The following is an 18,063-nucleotide window of genomic DNA, read 5'->3' as shown; positions in this document are numbered from 1 at the left end:
ACTGCATATTCCAGATGAAGTCTTACTAACGATTTGTACCGGGGTAAAATCTTTTTGTGTGCAGCAGCCCCTCCCCCCAGCCCCCACAATACTTACCTGAACCCCATCTCGATCCAGCATCGGCCGCCCTGAGTCTCTCCCTGCTCACTTGCTGAGACAGCAGTGGGAGCCATTGACTCCTGCTACTGTCAGTCAAAGCCAGTGAGCCAATGAGGAGAGAGCAAGGGGGGGGGGGCTGAGCCGGGGCTGTGTGTGAATAGACACACAGAGCAGTGGCTCAGGAGGGAGATTTCCCAGTACTTTTTTTGTCACTAGATGTCCTCAATCTGATGGCTAGTATCATTCAACCCACTTCTAAGAGCCCAAGTCATCCCGGACCAGCCCCCAACCTGCGACTGCACAGTAAAAAGAGAAGCAGAACAGTGGTGACTTCATCTCTCTGTCACTTTTCTCTTTGCCGATCCTCATGCTCCTTGTGAGAACACACATTGATTGGCTCCTTATACTGCTTCTTCCTCTCATACTCCAGCTCTGCTGCTGCCAGGACTACAGGAGGCTGATACCAGTTTAAATCACTTTAAAAATACATTTAATGATGAGCTGCATTCATTTGTATCTTTGATATCTTCCCAATAAATCAGCTTTAGTTTTTCATGGAATCTGATTGGTTGGCATCAGCAACAACTCGACAGCTGAGAACTTGTTTTTTTCTTCGGTTTTTAGGAATCAGCCCCATAATGTCAATTTCCATTCAGCATTAAAAATAAACCATCAGTTGCAGCTTGCACGGGTTCAGTTTAAGTGGTAATGGCGCCGAGTGGAGCTCTTACCTAAGGAACTGATTTCTGGAAGTTATTACGGTGTTTTCGATACCCTCCCTGTAACAGCAAATGGTATAATGGGGAGAACCTGACTGAGCGAAGATTCGTCTATAGATTTTTTTTGTTCACCCCTTCATAGATCAATGAGGATAGATACCGTGCTGGGCCATTCATTAGGCTCATCACAGCCGATGTCTTGAACACATTGATCTTACCTAGAATCACACAATTTCCCATAATTGGACAATCTGCTAAATCCCAATAAGACAGACGGGTGGGGGGGGGGGGGCATTGTTGGAGGAAGATGAGATTGGCACAGGTGCAACATTTTTAAAACCTTAGTGCCCCATCCACCTTCCAATCCAACCATGAAGGTTTAAGTAGATGGACTCCTTGTCCACCATTGTCTTTTTTGCGGTGAATGCAGTGCTGGCCAAACACGAAAAATGGCCTTCAATGCCAATGCATCCCAATAGGACCTGTTGTATAAAAGATGTCAATAATCTATCTATGTGTATATATATATATATATATATATATATATATGTACATACATACACTGCTCAAAAAAATTAAAGGAAGACTTTTTAATCCAAGTTAAGCATCAAGTCAATGAAACTCCTGGGATTTTGATCTGGTCAGGTAAGTACCAGAGGGGGTTGTTAATCAGGTTCAGCTGCTTTGGTGTTAATGAAATTAACAACAGGTGCACTAGATGGGCAACAATGAGACAACCCCCAAAACAGGAATGGTTTTACAGGTGGAGACTACTGACATTTGTTCCCTACTCCTTTTTTATAACTATTTTTCACTAGTTTTGCATTTGGCTAGGGTCAGTGTCACTACTGGTAGCATGAGGCCATACCTGGACCCTACAGAGGTGGCTTAGGCAGTCCAACTCCTCCAGGATGGCACATCAATACGTGCCATTGCCAGGTTTGCTGTGTCTCCCAGCACAGTCTCAAGAGCATGGAGGAGATTCCAGGAGACAGGTAGTTACTCTAGGAGAGCTGGACAGGGCCATAGAAGGTCCTTAACCCATCAGGAGGACCGGTATCTGCTCCTTTGTACAAGGAGGAACAGGATGAGCACTGCCAGGGCCCTACAAAATGACCTCCAGCAGGCCCCATATACATACATTGGTGGTCCCTGGGAAGGATGCTTCCTTTACAGATATCTAAAAAGATCATTGGTGTCAGTCGTAGAGTATCTTAAGAGCATAAACAGGTCAAGGAACCCAAAACAATCTCTGGAGGAAATCTAGATTGAGAACAGTGGTTGAAAAAGGTTGGTCTAGGAGAAAGACCACCTTAAATTGATGGTCATTGGGGGAAGTGCCCCTTCACACTAATGGCCAATGGGAAGAATGCCTCTTGTGTGGGAAGGATGCTTCCTTTACAGATATCTACAAAAGATCATTGGTGTCAATGGTAATATGTCTGAAAGGCAAAAACAGATCATTGCTCACGCAGCCCTAAACAACCACTGGAGTTGACCCTAATGATCTTTTTGGATATCTGTAAAGAAAACATCCTTGCCATGGACCACCAGTATAAGGGGCATTCTTCCCACAAACCACCAATGTAAAGGCTGTCCCAGGGGAGGACTGACAACTCATGGGATCATGGGACCCCTGTTTCCTTGCCCAAACTCAAAAAAGCCTATGAAAATGGTACCAGGGGCATCTCATGGGGCCCCCTACTGACCCTGGGCCCTCGGGCAGTGCCCTTGGGCAGTTTCCAAATGGTCAGTCTGCCCTTGGGCTGTTCTTCCCATTGACCATCAATGTACAGTGGGCCTTATCCCAATAACCATCAGTGTAAGGTGGTCTCTCCCCCATTGACTACCAACCTTCAGGGGGCCCTTCTCCACTGACCACCAATGAAAAGGGTATTTTTCTACTGACCACCAATGTGAGGAAGCATTCTTCCAATTAACTAACAATGTAAGGAGGCATTCTTCCCACTGTTCATTTGTATAAAGGGGCCCTTCTCGCAATGACCATCAATGTAAGGTGGTCTTTCTCCTACAACAACTTTTCTCAATCAACACTGTGTGGTGCCCTAAGGTTCCTCCAAAGGTTGCTAGGAGTTCATACATAGATACATGACCACTAGCACTAATGCTCTGTTTATCTCCTTGTAAGGGGAGCATCTTTCCTACAGCCCACCAAAGTAAAGGTTATTCTTCCTATTGACCATCAATGTACAGGGGGCATTATCCCAATAGCCATCACTGTAAGGCGGTTTCTCCCCCACTGACTACCAATCTTCAGGGGGCTCTTCTCCACTGACCACCAATGAAACAGGCACTTCTCCACTGACTACCAATGTAAGGAGCATTCTTCCAACTAAACACAAATATAAGGAGGCATTCTTCTCACTGATCACCAATGTAATGAGTTTTGTTCCCACTGACCACCAATGTAAGGAACATTCTTTCCACGGGCCATCAATGTAGGGGACGTTCCTCCTCTTGATCCAATGTAAAGAGAATTCTTCCCACTGACTGCCAATATAAGGGGCATTCTTCCCACAGGCACTCAATGTAAGGGACATTCTTCCCACTGAACACCAATGTAAGGTGCATTCTTCCCACTGACCACCAATGTAAGCAGCATTCTTCTCACTGACCACCAATGTAAGGGACATTCTTCCCACTGACTGTCAATGTAAGGGAGCATTCTTCCCACAGGCGCTCAAGGTAGGGGGCATTCTTCCCACTGACCACCAATGTAAGGGACATTCTTCCCACTGACCACCAATGTAAGGGACATTCTTCCCACTGACCACCAATGTAAAAAGCATTATTCCCACTGACCACCAATGTAAGGGACATTCTTCCCACTGACCACCAATGTAAGGGACATTCTTCCCACTGATCACCAATGTAAGGGACATTCTTCCCACTGACCACCAATGTAAAAAGCATTATTCCCACTGACCACCAATGTAAGGGACATTCTTCCCACTGACCACCAATGTAAGGGACATTCTTCCCACTGACCACCAATGTAAGGAGCATTCCTCCCACTGATCACCAATGTAAGGGACATTCTTCCCACTGACCCCCAATGTAAGGGACATTCTTCCCACTGACCCCCAATGTAAGGGACATTCTTCCCACTGACCACCAATGTAAGGAGCATTCCTCCCACTGATCACCAATGTAAGGGACATTCTTCCCCCCGACCACCAATGTAACGGACATTCTTCCCACTGATCACCAATGTAAGGGACATTCTTCCCACTGACCACCAATGTAAGGGACATTCTTCCCACTGACCCCCCAATGTAAGGGACATTCTTCCCACTGACCCCCAATGTAAGGGGCATTCTTCCCACTGACCCCCAATGTAAGGGACATTCTTCCCACTGATCACCAATGTAAGGGACATTCTTCCCACTGACCCCCAATGTAAGGAGCATTCTTCCCACTGACCACTAATATATGGAGCATTTGTTGCACTGATCCCCAGTGTAATGGGGTCCTTTTCTTCCTGACCATCAGTGCAAGAGGGCCCTTCTCCAAATGACCATTAACTTAAGGTGGTCCTTCTCCAATGACTGCCAATGTTAATTAGATTCTGGACCAATTACTGCTGTTTTTGTTTCATTGTTACTACTGAAACTAATTTTGTCAAACATGGCAACTGTGAAATATGCTAATTATGCCGCATTCCGTATTCTTTTATTCATTCTTATTTCATCTTACTGTTCATGCTAATACCATGCGCTGTATATAAAGTCATTACTGGAGGACTGGAAAGGATTTCAAGGCTTCCTCTAAACTAGACCTAAACTAGAACGTGTTTTTGAAATATATTTTAAAAATATTATTCCCAAATATATTGACCTATATTTGAAATACTACAATTTTTGGCTCTATTCGATGTATTTCAAAATATATTAAAAAAAATAATAAATATTTATATAAAAGAGTCAAAGCAAAACAACTTCAAAATATACCCACAGGGAAGAAAAATATATTTTTAAAAAATATTCTTCCCAAATATATTGACTTCCCAAATACTACAATTTTGGCCATATTCAATATATTTCAAAATATATTTTAATACATATAAATATTTATACAAAAGAGTCAAAACAAAACAACTTCAAAATATACCCACAGGGAAGAAAAATATATTTAAAATATATTTTAAAAATACTCTTCCCAATTATATTGACCTATATTTGAAATACTGCAATTTTGGGCCCTATTCAATATATTTCAAAATATATTTCAATAAATATTAATATTTATAAAAAAGAGTCAAAGCAAAACAACTTCAAAATATACCCACAGGGAAGAAAAATATATTTTAAAAATTTTCTTCCCAAATATATTGACTTCCCAAATACTACAATTTTGGCCGTATTCAATATATTTCAAAATATATTTCAATACATATAAATATTTATACAAAAGAGTCAAAGCAAAACAACTTCAAAATTTAACCTAGACCTAAACTAGAACGTGTTTTTGAAGTATATTTTAAAAATATTCTTTCCAAACATATTGACATGTATTTGAAATACTACAATTTTGGGCCCTATTCAATATATTTCAAAATATATTTCAATAAATATATATATTTATATAAAAGAGTCAAAGCAAAACAACTTCAAAATATACCCACAGGGAAGAAAAATATATTTAAAATATATTTAAAAAATATTCTTCCCAAATATATTGACCAATATTTGAAATACTACAATTTTGGGCCCTATTCAATATATTTCAAAATATATTTCAATAAATATTAATATTTATAAAAAAGAGTCAAAGCAAAACAACTTCAAAATATACCCACAGGGAAGAAAAATATATTTTAAAAATATTCTTCCCAAATATATTGACTTCCCAAATACTACAATTTTGGCCATATTCAATATATTTCAAAATAAATTTCAATACATATAAATATTTATACAAAAGAGTCAAAGCAAAACAACTTCAAAATTTAACCTGGACCTAAACTAGAACGTGTTTTTGAAGTATATTTTAAAAATATTCTTTCCAAATATATTGACATATATTTGAAATACTACAATTTTGGGCCCTATTCAATATATTTCAAAATATATTTTAATAAATATAAATATTTATACAAAAGAGTCAAAGCAAAACAACTTCAAAATCTAACCTAGACCTAAACTAGAACGTACTTTTGAAGTATATTTTAAAAATATTCTTTCCAAATATATTGACATGTATTTGAAATACTACAATTTTGGGCCCTATTCAATATATTTCAAAATATATTTCAATAAATATATATATTTATATAAAAGAGTCAAAGCAAAACAACTTCAAAATATACCCACAGGGAAGAAAAATATATTTAAATTATATTTTAAAAATATTCTTCCCAAATATATTGACCAATATTTGAAATACTACAATTTTGGGCCATATTCAAAATATATTTCAATAAATATTAATATTGATAAAAATGAGTCAAAGCAAAACAACTTCAAAAGATACCCACAGGGAAGAAAAATATATTTAAAAAATATTCTTCCTATATTGACTTCCCAAATACTACAATTTTGGGGTCTATTCAATATATTTCAAAATTCATTTCAATAAATATATATATTTATATATATATTCAAAATATATTTTAATAAATATAAATATTTATATAAAAGAGTCAAAGCAAAACAACTTCAAAATCTAACCTAGACCTAAACTAGAACGTGCTTTTGAAGTATATTTTAAAAATATTCTTTCCAAACATATTGACATGTATTTGAAATACTACAATTTTGGGCCCTATTCAATATATTTCAAAATATATTTCAATAAATATATATATTTATAAAAGAGTCAAAGCAAAACAACTTCAAAAGATACCCACAGGGAAGAAAAATATATTTAAAAAATATTCTTCCCAAATATATTGACTTCCCAAATACTACAATTTTAGGGTCTATTCAATATATTTCAAAATATATTTCAATAAATATAAATATTTATATGAAAGAGTCAAAGCAAAACAACTTCAAAATCTAACCTGGACCTAAACTAGAACGTGTTTTTCCCCGTTCCGTACACATTACCTTCACACTGAGCAGTATGTTCCCCCCCCCCCTTTTTCTATAGATTAAATATTTCTATCTGCTTTCTGCATTAAATGTAAGCCAATGGGGGCTCCACAACCTACGAAGAAGGGAAGTCTGTGCTAAAGGGGGCTTCACCGGAGAAGGAGCTTCAACTAGGGATGGCGCTAAATCTACGCTAGGAGATCGCTGGATTTCCGGCAAATGGTTTGAGTAGAGCCCGGAGTCACGGAAATCATGTACTGTAACCAGAGGGGTATTTAGTTTTTTTTTTTTTTTTAAATCAAACCCCCCCTCCCCCATCCCCTGATAGAGAGAGCCTGACACCGACCAACACCAGTGACCAACAACACCCCTGGCCCCCCACCCGAGAGAGCCTTCCACTAACACCAACCTCCCCCGTACACTCACCTTCACAGCTCTGGAACGAGAGTCAGGCTTTGCATTCACCATTAAGCAGCCCGCAGCCTCTTTCAGATCCCAGCTGGTCCCCATGCTGTATATGTCCCTTCTTCTTGGGTGGGTGCTGCCCCCCTGAAAAATGCCGCCTTAGGCAGATGCCTTGTTTGCCTTGTGGTAAATACACCCCTGACTGTAACCCAAGCTAAGTCATTTTTTTGTGTATACCTCCTGCATACAGACCAATGTTAGTGGAAAGCTAGGTAGCGTGTGCACATGTGTGTTGTATGAATATCTGTAATAGTCTGTGGGGGAGATTTACTAAAACTGGAGAGTGCAGAATCGGGTGCAGCTCTGCACAGAACCAATCAGCTTCCAGCTTTTATTGTTGAAGCCTAATTGAACAAGCTGAAGTTAGGGCTCGTTCACACTTGACTTTATTTCTAACTCTTGCCAAGCGCCCCTATAGCGTCTGACAGGCGTTAGACAGGCGTTTGGGAAGCGTTTTTAACGCTCCTCAAACGCTCCCCGAACGCCCCATGCGCGATTTAGCAGCGGTTGATAGACGTTTGCCAATCGTTAAAACCGCACCACAAGCGCCTATAATGAAGTTAAATGGTATTAACGCTCCGCAACCGCACCGCAAACGCTTGCCAGGTGTTTGCGGAGCGGCACCATAGACTTGAATGGGAGGCTTCAACTCCTCCTGACTCGACACGAAGCGTACGTTTTGCCAAGACGCGACGCTAACGCTTCAGTGTGAACAGCACTGTGTGCTGCCATGTGTAGAATTTTCACAGGCGTTTGAGAAGCGTTAAAAACGCGACCCAAATGCCTGTCTGACGCCTGCTGACAAAGCTAGTGTGAACGTAGCCTTATACCCTGTGGGGGGATTTACTAAAACTGGAGAGTGCAGAATCTGGTGCAGCTCTGCACAGAAACCAATCAGCTTCCAGCTTTTATTGTCAAAGCTTAATTGAACAAGCTGAAGTTAGAAGCTGATTGGCTGCCATGCACAGCTGTGTCAGATTCTGAGTGCTCCAGGTTTCATAAAAATCCCTCTTGTATTGTTTTCCTACAATTGTAAGTAGTTTGTGTGTACGGAATTCTTGTTTAGAAAAGCACATTAATATAGAAACAGGGGGTTCTGCTTCCTTGCTTTACTGCAAAGTGACCTAAAAGAGTCAAAGCAAAACAACTTCAAAATATACCCACATGGAAGAAAAATATATTTGAAATATATTTTAAAAATATTCTTCCCAAATATATTGACTTCCCAAATACTACAATTTTGGCCATATTCAATATATTTCAAATATATTTCAATAAATATATATATTTATATAAAAGAGTCAAAGCAAAACAACTTCAAAATATACCGAACAGGGAAGAAAAATGTATTTGAAATATATTTTAAAAATATTCTTCACAATATTATATATTATATATATAATATTAAAAATATTATATTTAAAAACATATTTCAACATATATATATATATATATATATATATATATATATATAAAATACAGATATATATATATTCAAATATACTGTATTTCTTTCAAAATACAAATCTACATTTTTGGAATGCTTTTACCAATATATGTAAAAATATATGTTAAAATGACTTTTTTATATGTTAAAAAAAACCTGAAGTATATATTTAAAGAAATATATTTTTAAAACTATTTTTCATATATTTTGTAATATATAAAAAATGCATTTCAACGTGCAGTATATGTATATATATATATATATATATATATATATTTATTTATTTAAATATATTGAATATGGCCAAAATTGTAGTATTTCAAATTTCATATATATGCATGCAGTATACATACATATATATATATATATATATATATTTATTTATTTATTTATTGAAATATATTGAATATGGCCAAAATTGTAGTATTTCAAATTTCACATATATTGTAATATATAAAAAATGCATTTCAACGTGCAGTATATGTATATATATATATATATATTTATTTATTGAAATATATTGAATATGGCCAAAATTGTAGTATTTCAAATTTCATATATATGCATGCAGTATACATACATACATATATATATATATATTTATTGAAATATATTGAATATGGCCAAAATTGTAGTATTTCAAATTTCATATATATTGTAATATATAATATATGTAATATATATATTGTAATATATAAAAAATGCATTTCAACGTGCAGTATATGTATATATATATATATATATATATAATATATTTTGAAATATATTGAATATGGCCAAAATTGTAGTATTTCAAATTTCATATATATTGTAATATATAATATATGTAATATATATATTGTAATATATAAAAAATGCATTTCAACGTGCAGTATATGTATGTATATATATATATATATAATATATTTTGAAATATATTGAATATGGCCAAAATTGTAGTATTTCAAATATATGTCAATATATTTGAGAAGAACATTTTTAAAATATATTTCAAATATATTTTTCTTCCATATAGGTAAAGGTTACTGAGAATTGTGATCACCTTAGATCTCCAGCTGTAAAAAAAGATTCTTTACCACAAAAGCTGTGAAAATGTGGAATGGTCTTTTACAAGATCCAGTCCCGGCCAATGGTGTAGATTGGTTTGGGATAAGGTTGGACCCTTAGTTAAACATCTTTAAACTTTTATAGAAGAACATTCATTAAGTGATGTTTCCATCTGCCAATAGGAGTTCAGAAGGAAGTTTGGATGATAAGAGCAGACTGGACTGGTTTGCTCTGGAACAACTAAGGTTCCGCCCTCGGGAATTAGTTCTAGCAAGGTCAGTTGATTGTTAAGAAAAAAAAAATTGGATGTGTTCCTAAATGCAGAGAATATAACTGGCTATTAGGGTTTAAAAAGTAATAACACCAGACATTTTTGATCTAGGGAATGTATGATTGCTTTAGGTGACCTGCAAGGATTTCCTCTGAGAATACTGGAACATGCTATTAGGGTTTCTTTGCCTTCCTCCGGATCAACTCTGGGAATAAGCTTCTGTATATGGAGATTTTCACTTAATTATTCTTTTTGTTTTTCCCGTTGAAATATATGGACTTTTTTCTTTTTCAGCCTATGCCATTTTTTTTATTGCACTTGATATGTTTTTTATTTTTTTGCTTTCCTCTGGATCAACTCTGGGTATAAGGTTCTGCATATTAAGGTTTTCACTTTATTATTATTTTTTTTCTTTCAGTTGAATTATATGGACTTGTTTCCTTTTTCAGCCTATGCCATTTTTTTTATTGCACTTGATTTTTTTATTTTTTTGCTTTCCTCTGGATCAACTCTGGGTATAAGGTTCTGCATATTAAGGTTTTCACTTTATTATTCTTTTTTTTTTCTTCCAGTTGAATTATATGGACTTGTGTCCTTTTACAGCCTACACCATTTTTTTTATTGCACTTAATTTTTTTTTCTTTGCCTTCCTCTGGATCAAATCTGGGTATAAAGTTCTGTATATTAAGGTTTTCACTTCATTATTATTTTTTTTTCTTTCGGTTGAATTATATGGACTTGTGATCTTTTTCAGCCTATGCCATTTTTTTTATTGCACTTTATTTTTTTTCTTCTTTGCCTTCCTCTGGATCAAATCTGGATAAAAGATGCTATATATTAAGGTTTTCACTTTATTTTTCTTTTTTTTTCTTCCGGTTGAATTATATGGACTTGTGTCCTTTTTCAGCCTATGCCATTTTTTTAAGGGAATTTTTTTTTTGTTAATCTGGGTTATTGCACATACTCCAGAGATATATTTGGATCAAAGAGTTTCTCTCTCTAATGTTTTGCAAAATTGCATCCATTTATGTTCATTTGTCATAAGAAAGACTGACCTGCACAGTGCACTTATGCCCCATTGACACTTGGCGATTCAGAATCGCTGCCGTGACAAATCTCGGTAAAATGCGCAACACGTTTTTATTCATTCATACATTCATTTTTAATGGCACCCCCAAACGCAGCATGATTTTGCCGCAGTCGTCGCGTGACAAAATTGCATGGAAATTGTGCCTTTAAAAATTGTGCAAAGCTGGTTGTTAGAAAAGGAGCAGGAGCTTTTTTTGGCTGGCAAACGCACATAGGGAAGCTCATTGAAGTGAATGGTCTGCCCTATGTGCGACATGCGTGTAAAGTGCGCTAAAAAATTGCAAGTGGGAACAGTCGTTCCTGCTATGTGAATCGTAAACGGGGCCAAACCGAAATCTGACAGATGTCATTGTTCTAACTGAAGAAGATGAAATCAGATTATATCCCAGAGATTACTGACATGTAAATGCAGGATCTTGTCCTTACTTTTTTTAAATTGATTTTTAGTTACAAAACTTTTCATGATAGACTGGCAACAGATCTTGCCAAGTTGCAGACTGACCAAAAAGCATGCTGAAGGGGTAATTGACATTATCCTCTGTGTCTGATTCCGAACAACAATAATAATAATAACAATAACTATGTATCTATATCATCTCTGCAATCTTCTAGCCATTTATTTGAATGTGCTACACCTGAATGTTATTCATCCCTTTACCCTGTTATATAATCCCATCCCTGCATTGTTCTGCAGAGCCGCGTTACAGCCACAGAGTTCATCCCATACAAATGAAGAGGGATTTTCCTAAATGATAAATCCATCTAATTGTCTGATACCCGGGGGAAAGAGTGCCAATTATACACACAGTAGAAAGATTCTTTTTCTCTAGTTTGAATTTTACTGTCCAATTGAGGAAATGCTGGATTTTTTTTTAATCTACAACCACGCTGTTTTAAATGTAATTATTTCTCAACAAGTTTTCTTTGAAAAAAAATTGCATCTTTCTATTGTCTGTCTGTCTGTCCGTCCATCCATGCATCCAGCTAGCTTGCTATTGTGGATTGTCAGCAAATTTTCCTTTAGGAAAGTGGCAAAATGCATACAGAATCTCATCTTTCTTTCTTTCTTTCTTTCTTTCTTTCTCTCTTTCTTTCTATCGTTCTCTTTCTTTCTTTCTTTCTTTCTTTCTCTCTCTCTCTCTTTCTTCTTTCTTTCTTTCTTTCTTTCTTTCTTTCTATCGTTCTCTTTCTTTCTTTCTTTCTCTCTATCGTTCTCTTTTTCTCTTTCTTCCTCTTTCTTTCTTTCTTTCTTTCTATCGTTCTCTTTTTCTCTTTCTTTCTTTCTTTCTCTCTATCGTTCTTTCTTTCTTTCTTTCTTTCTTTCTTTCTTTCTTTCTTTCTTTCTCTCTATCGTTCTTTCTTTCTTTCTTTCTTTCTCTCTATCGTTCTTTCTTTCTTTCTTTCTTTCTTCCTTCCTTTCTTTCTCTCTATCGTTCTCTTTTTCCCTTTCTTTCTTTCTTTCTTTCTTTCTTTCTTTCTTTCTTTCTTTCTTTCTTTCTCTCGTTCTCTTTTTCTCTTTCTTTCTGTCTTTCTTTCTTTCTTTCTTTCTTTCTTTCTCTCTCTGTATCGTTCTCTTTTTCCCTTTCTTTCTTTCTTTCTTTCTTTCTTTCTTTCTTTCTTTCTTTCTTTCTCTCTATCGTTCTCTTTTTCTCTTTCTTTCTTTCTTTCTTTCTTTCTTTCTTTCTTTCTTTCTTTCTTTCTTTCTTTCTTTCTTTCTCTTTCTTTCTTTCTTTCTTTCTTTCTCTCTCTCTCTCTCTCTCTCACTCTCTTTCTTGCTTTCTTTCTCTCTCTCTTTCTCGCTTTCTTTCTTTCTTTATTTCTCTCTCTCTTTTCTATCTCTAGAATCACTCTTCTCGCCTTTCCTTCATTCTTCCTTATTTCAGTGTAATGTCTTCTCTAGTAATGATCCATTGGAACACGCACACGAACACAAACTATACACAGGAATACATGGCTCCAGTACAGGCAATGACACAATAAGTATGATAATGACAAGTCTGTAAAGTATGATCTGCTATGGATCTCAGTCTCCCCTCCCCAGCTTGCACAGAGTCTGTTGTATTGTTATCTGCAGGCTGGGAATAGTCAGAGACAGGTGGCCCTGTATTAGAAGGGGGCTCAAAGACATGGGGGGTGGTATTACCTGTGTGGTGTGGGCTCTGCTCCTCTGCAGGCAGTGGATTCCGGTAGTCAGGGACAGGCTGTGTGCAGTGGTGGCTATGCTGGCTCCTCTCTGCTATTCCAGCCTCCTGCCTCCCCTATTTATACCTCCCCTGGCCCAATGATGGAGCTGCCTGTGATGTAATTTGGGGTACGTCTTCATCTTTCTCCTCTATATGTTTGATGTCAGAAAAGCAGACTCTAAATAAATCCAAATTAACCTCTTCTGCTCCAAAATATATGTGTGGTCACCAGAAATATGAACTGAGTTGATTGCTTAAAAAAAAAAAAAAAAAAAAAGACGCAATTCAATGACAGAACGAATAAAAAGCTCATAAGAGTAACATTCTGAACATTGGGGACACTGGGTTCTATTACTGCCTCACCTAAAAAATCTCCGTCATGATGCAGAGGAGATCCTCGCCCTGCACTGAATGACAGATTCCACTTCTTTTGGAGGATTATTTAACGAGACAAATCAACGAACAATGAGGATCTGCAACCAACTAGCATACTAGATCAGCGAAGAATGACTTCTGCCTGAATTCTGTGAGATATACTGCTCTTCACTCTATGGGTTTAAAACCATATGCAATGGGGGGGATTTACTAAACCTGGAGTGTAAAATCTGGTGCAGGTGTGCATAGAAACCAATCAGCTTCCAGGTTTTACCCCTGTTTCACATCTATGCGGCCGTGCGGGCCACGTTTTGCGAGGATTTGAATGGACTCCCGTGCCCGGTGACACGCAGGGAAGAAGTCCCTGCACTTCTTCTGAAAACACAGCCGAGGTTCCAAGTATGGATGTGTTTTCCAGTGCGGGCGGCGTGCCATTAGAACCAGGGGCGGACTGACCATTTGGAAACTCGGGCACTGCCCAAGGGCCCGGGGTCAGTAGGGGGCCCCATGAGATGCCCCTGGTACCTTTTTCATAGGCTTTTTTGAGTTTGGGCAAGGACACAGGGGCCCCATGATTCCCTATTGCCCGGGGGCTCCATGAGCTGTCAGTCCGCCTCTGATTAGAACTAATATCACCCACCCGTGGGTCTGCATTCCTCTGTGTGGGTGGTGAGGCTGTACGGATTTTCGTGCGGATCCGCAGCCGCACCACCCGCACAGATGGGAACCTAGCCTTATTGTCAAACCTAACCTGAACAAGCTGATGTTAAAAGCTGATTGGCTACCATGCGCAGCTGCACCAGATATTGCACTCTCCAGTTTTAGAAAACCAACCCCAATATGTACCTAAGAGGGCAGCACAGGAAGTTATCAGCTCACAGGATTTCTGGCAGGATCAACAGGTATTTTTATTTTGCACTTGTTGAACTGATATAACAAAACACTTATAATAGTGTATTTGACTGACAAAAAGGGGAAAAAAATAACTCCCTTTGTTAGAGTTTACATACAATTTAATATTCAACCGCATGTCAAAAACATGGCAAGTGGAGGAATTAAGAATGGAAAGAATGATGTCTGTTCACACATCATCGAGCTGTGCTGCATAGGTGAGCTCTCCAGCAGCAGAAGGTAGACTGGACACACACCTGTAAATGTAGAGATCACAGAATGTCAGCGGCTTGCTAAAGTAGATATAAAAAGCCATATTAAATATATACCCAGCCCCATTCATAAACAATCTTTAGCTCATTATAAAAGTTTTACTAAACCCGCAACAGTACAATCGGTCTGTATGTGCAGTAAAGCATGCTGGTTATACTCACTGTGGAATCTAAGGGGTTAATCCTCCACATTGTGTCAATGAGTCACTCTGCACATGCTCAGTTTGGTGTGTATTGCTAGAGAGGTTTTTTTTTTCCTTGGGAGAGTGCATGTGATCAGCACAGGGCCAATCAGCACTGTCCAGACAGAGGTCAGGGGTCCTGTATCCTCCTAGAGCAGAATGAAAACTCCTCCTACAAGATTAACCAGTTCACTATATCCGCTCTCCCCGGACCCTGCATTCACTATATCCGCTCTCCCCGGACCCCGCATTCACTATATCCGCTCTCCCCGGACCCCGAATTCACTATATCCGCTCTCCCCGGACCCAACATTCACTATATCCGCTCTCCCCGGACCCCGCATTCACTATATCCGCTCTCCCCGGACCCCACATTCACTATATCCAGTCTCCCTGGACCAGGGGTGGACTGACCATTTGGAAACTCGGGCACTGCGCGAGGGCCCAGGGTCAGTGGGGGCCCCATGAGATGCCCCTGGTACCTTTTTCATAGGCTTTATTGAGTTTGGGCAAGGACACAGGGGCCCCATGATCCCCTATTGCCCGGGGGGCCTCATGAGTTGTCAGTCTGCCCCTGCCCCGGACCCTGCATTCACTATATCTAGTCTCAACGGACCCTGCATTCACTATATCCACTTTCCCCTAACCCTGCATTCACTACATCCGCTCTCCCCGGACCCCAAATTCACTATATCTGGCCTCCACGGACCCTGCATTCACTATATCCGCTCTCCCTGGACCCTGCATTCACTATATCCGCTCTCCCCGGACCCTGCATTCACTATATCCACTCTCCCCGGACCCCGCATTCACTATATCCACTCTCTCTGGACCCCGCATTCACTATATCCACTCTCCCCGGACCCCGCATTCACTATATCCGCTCTCCCCGGACCCTGCATTCACTATATCCGCTCTCCCCGGACCCTGCATTCACTATATCCGCTCTCCCCGGACCCTGCATTCACTATATCCGCTCTCCCACAGTACACAGAACATGGAAATGCAATTATTTTAATAAATATAAACTGCTAAATACCTTTTCTCATCAGCAGTATATAGCGGTCTTGTGACTTCTATCAGTGTCCAGCAGAGCACTGGTTAATCTTGTAGTAGGAGTTTTCATTCTGCTCTAGGAGGATGCAGAACCCCTGATCTCTGTCTGGACAGTGCTGATTGGCCCAGTGTTGATCACATGCACTCTCCCAAGGAAAAAAAAAAAACCTCTCTAGCAATGCACACCAAATTGAGCATGTGCAGAGTGACTCCACAAGATATGTCTTATCAAGAGATATGAGGGGGACACTGGAAGAAGGGGAGGATCAGAGAAGACAGGATCAAACCGCATTTTTACACAATGCGGAGGATAAACCCCTTAGGTTCCACAGTGAGTATGACAAGTATTCTTTACTTCATATAAAAACTGAATTTAATGTTGTGGGGTTAGTAACACTTTAACTATGTAAAAATGTAACTACTCCTCTCTCAGCTCTCCACCTTTATCTGTTCATTCATTGTTCCTGCCACTCTCCTTTTCAGCTGGCCATGCATTGATTGAAATTCGGCTGGTTCAGCATGGACGAGACGAGGTTTGATCCATGTTTGGGCTAGCTGGTTGTTCACAAGACGATCCATCAATCGACCTTTGTACAACCAGGCTATTGGGTTCTTCCTCTCTCACACTTACCTCTCTATTTCCTGCACTTTGTAACTCCTCTCTCTTTCTCTCTCTTCTCTCCACCTTTCTCTTGCATTCAGCATAAACTTCACTGTCCCTCTTTTTCTTTGCCCTTCTCGGTCTCATCCCTCGCTCTCATCATTATATCTCTCCCTCCCTCCCACTTTCCCGCCCTTTCACTCTCCCTCTCTTACCCTCTCCCTCTCTTTCATTCTCCCTCCCTTGCCACTCTCCCTCTCTTTCACTCTCCCTCTCTTTCACTCTCCGTCGCTTCCAATCTCCTTCTCTTTCACTCTCCCTCTCTTTCACTTTCCCCCTCCCTCCTTTTCACTCTCCCTCCTTTTTGCTCTCCCACTCTTTCACTTTCCCCCTCCCTCCTTTTCACTCTCCCTCCTTTTGCTCTCCCACTCTTTCACTCTCCCTCTCCCTCTCTTACCCTCTCCCTCTCTTTCATTCTCCCTCCCTTTCACTTTCCCTCTCTATCACTCTCCCTCTCCCTCCCTTTCACTCTCCCTGTCTTTCACTCTCCCTCCCTTTCACTCTCCCTCTCTTTCACTCTCCCTCTCTTTCAATCTCCCTCGCTTTCACTCTCCCTCTCCCTCTCTTTCACTCTCCCTCTCTTTCACTCTCCCTCCCTTTCACTCTCCCTCCCTTTTGCTCTCTCTCCCTTTCGCTCTCCCTCTCTTTCATTCTCTCTCCCTTTCACTCTCCTTCTCTTTCACTCTCTTTCACTTTCCCTCTCTTTCACTCTCCCTCTCCCTCCTTTCACACTCCCTCTATTTCACTCTCCATCTCTTTAACTATCTCTCCCTTTCACTCTCCCTCTCTTTCACTTTCCCTCTCTCCTTTTCACACTCCCTCCCTTTTACTTTCCATCTCTTTCACTCTCCATCCCTTTCATTCTCCCTCCCTTTCATTCTCCGTCTCTTTCACATTCACTCCCTTTCACTCTCCCTTTCACTCTCCTTCTCTTTCACTCTCCCTCCCTTTCACTCTCCCTCCCTTTCACTCTCCCTCTCATTCGCTCTCCCTCCCTTTTCGCTCTCTCTCCCTTTCACTCTCCTTCTCTTTCACTCTCCCTCTCTTTCACTCTCCCTCCCTTTCACTCTCCCTCTCTTTCACTCTCCCTCCCTTTCCCCCTCCCTCCCTTTCACTCTCCCTCTCTTTCACTTTCCCTTTCCCTCCTTTTCACACTCCCTCCCTTTTACTTTCCACCTCTTTCAATCTCCCTCCCTTTAACTCTCCCTCCCTTTCACTGTCCCTCTCTTTCACTCTCCCTCCCTTTCCCT

The 18,063-nt window shown here is 39.4% G+C and overlaps 1 protein-coding gene across 1 annotated transcript in view; it reads right to left on the bottom strand.

The window, feature by feature from the left end:
* Window positions 1-13,471, bottom strand: part of LOC149435354 (pro-thyrotropin-releasing hormone-B-like) — a 49,211-nt gene extending 35,740 nt beyond the window's left edge. Inside the window, exon 1 of the mRNA XM_089662741.1 lies at window positions 13,337-13,471. The gene's annotated coding sequence lies outside the window, so the exon portion shown is untranslated. The remainder of the gene's footprint in view (window positions 1-13,336) is intronic.
* Between the last annotated feature and the right edge of the window lie 4,592 nt (window positions 13,472-18,063).

Source organism: Staurois parvus, unplaced genomic scaffold (assembly GCF_062004578.1).
Source record: "Staurois parvus isolate SC_StPar_1 unplaced genomic scaffold, SC_StPar_1.0 ptg001531l, whole genome shotgun sequence".
NCBI lineage: Eukaryota > Metazoa > Chordata > Amphibia > Anura > Ranidae > Staurois > Staurois parvus.
This window is presented reverse-complemented; position numbering and strand designations above follow the sequence as displayed.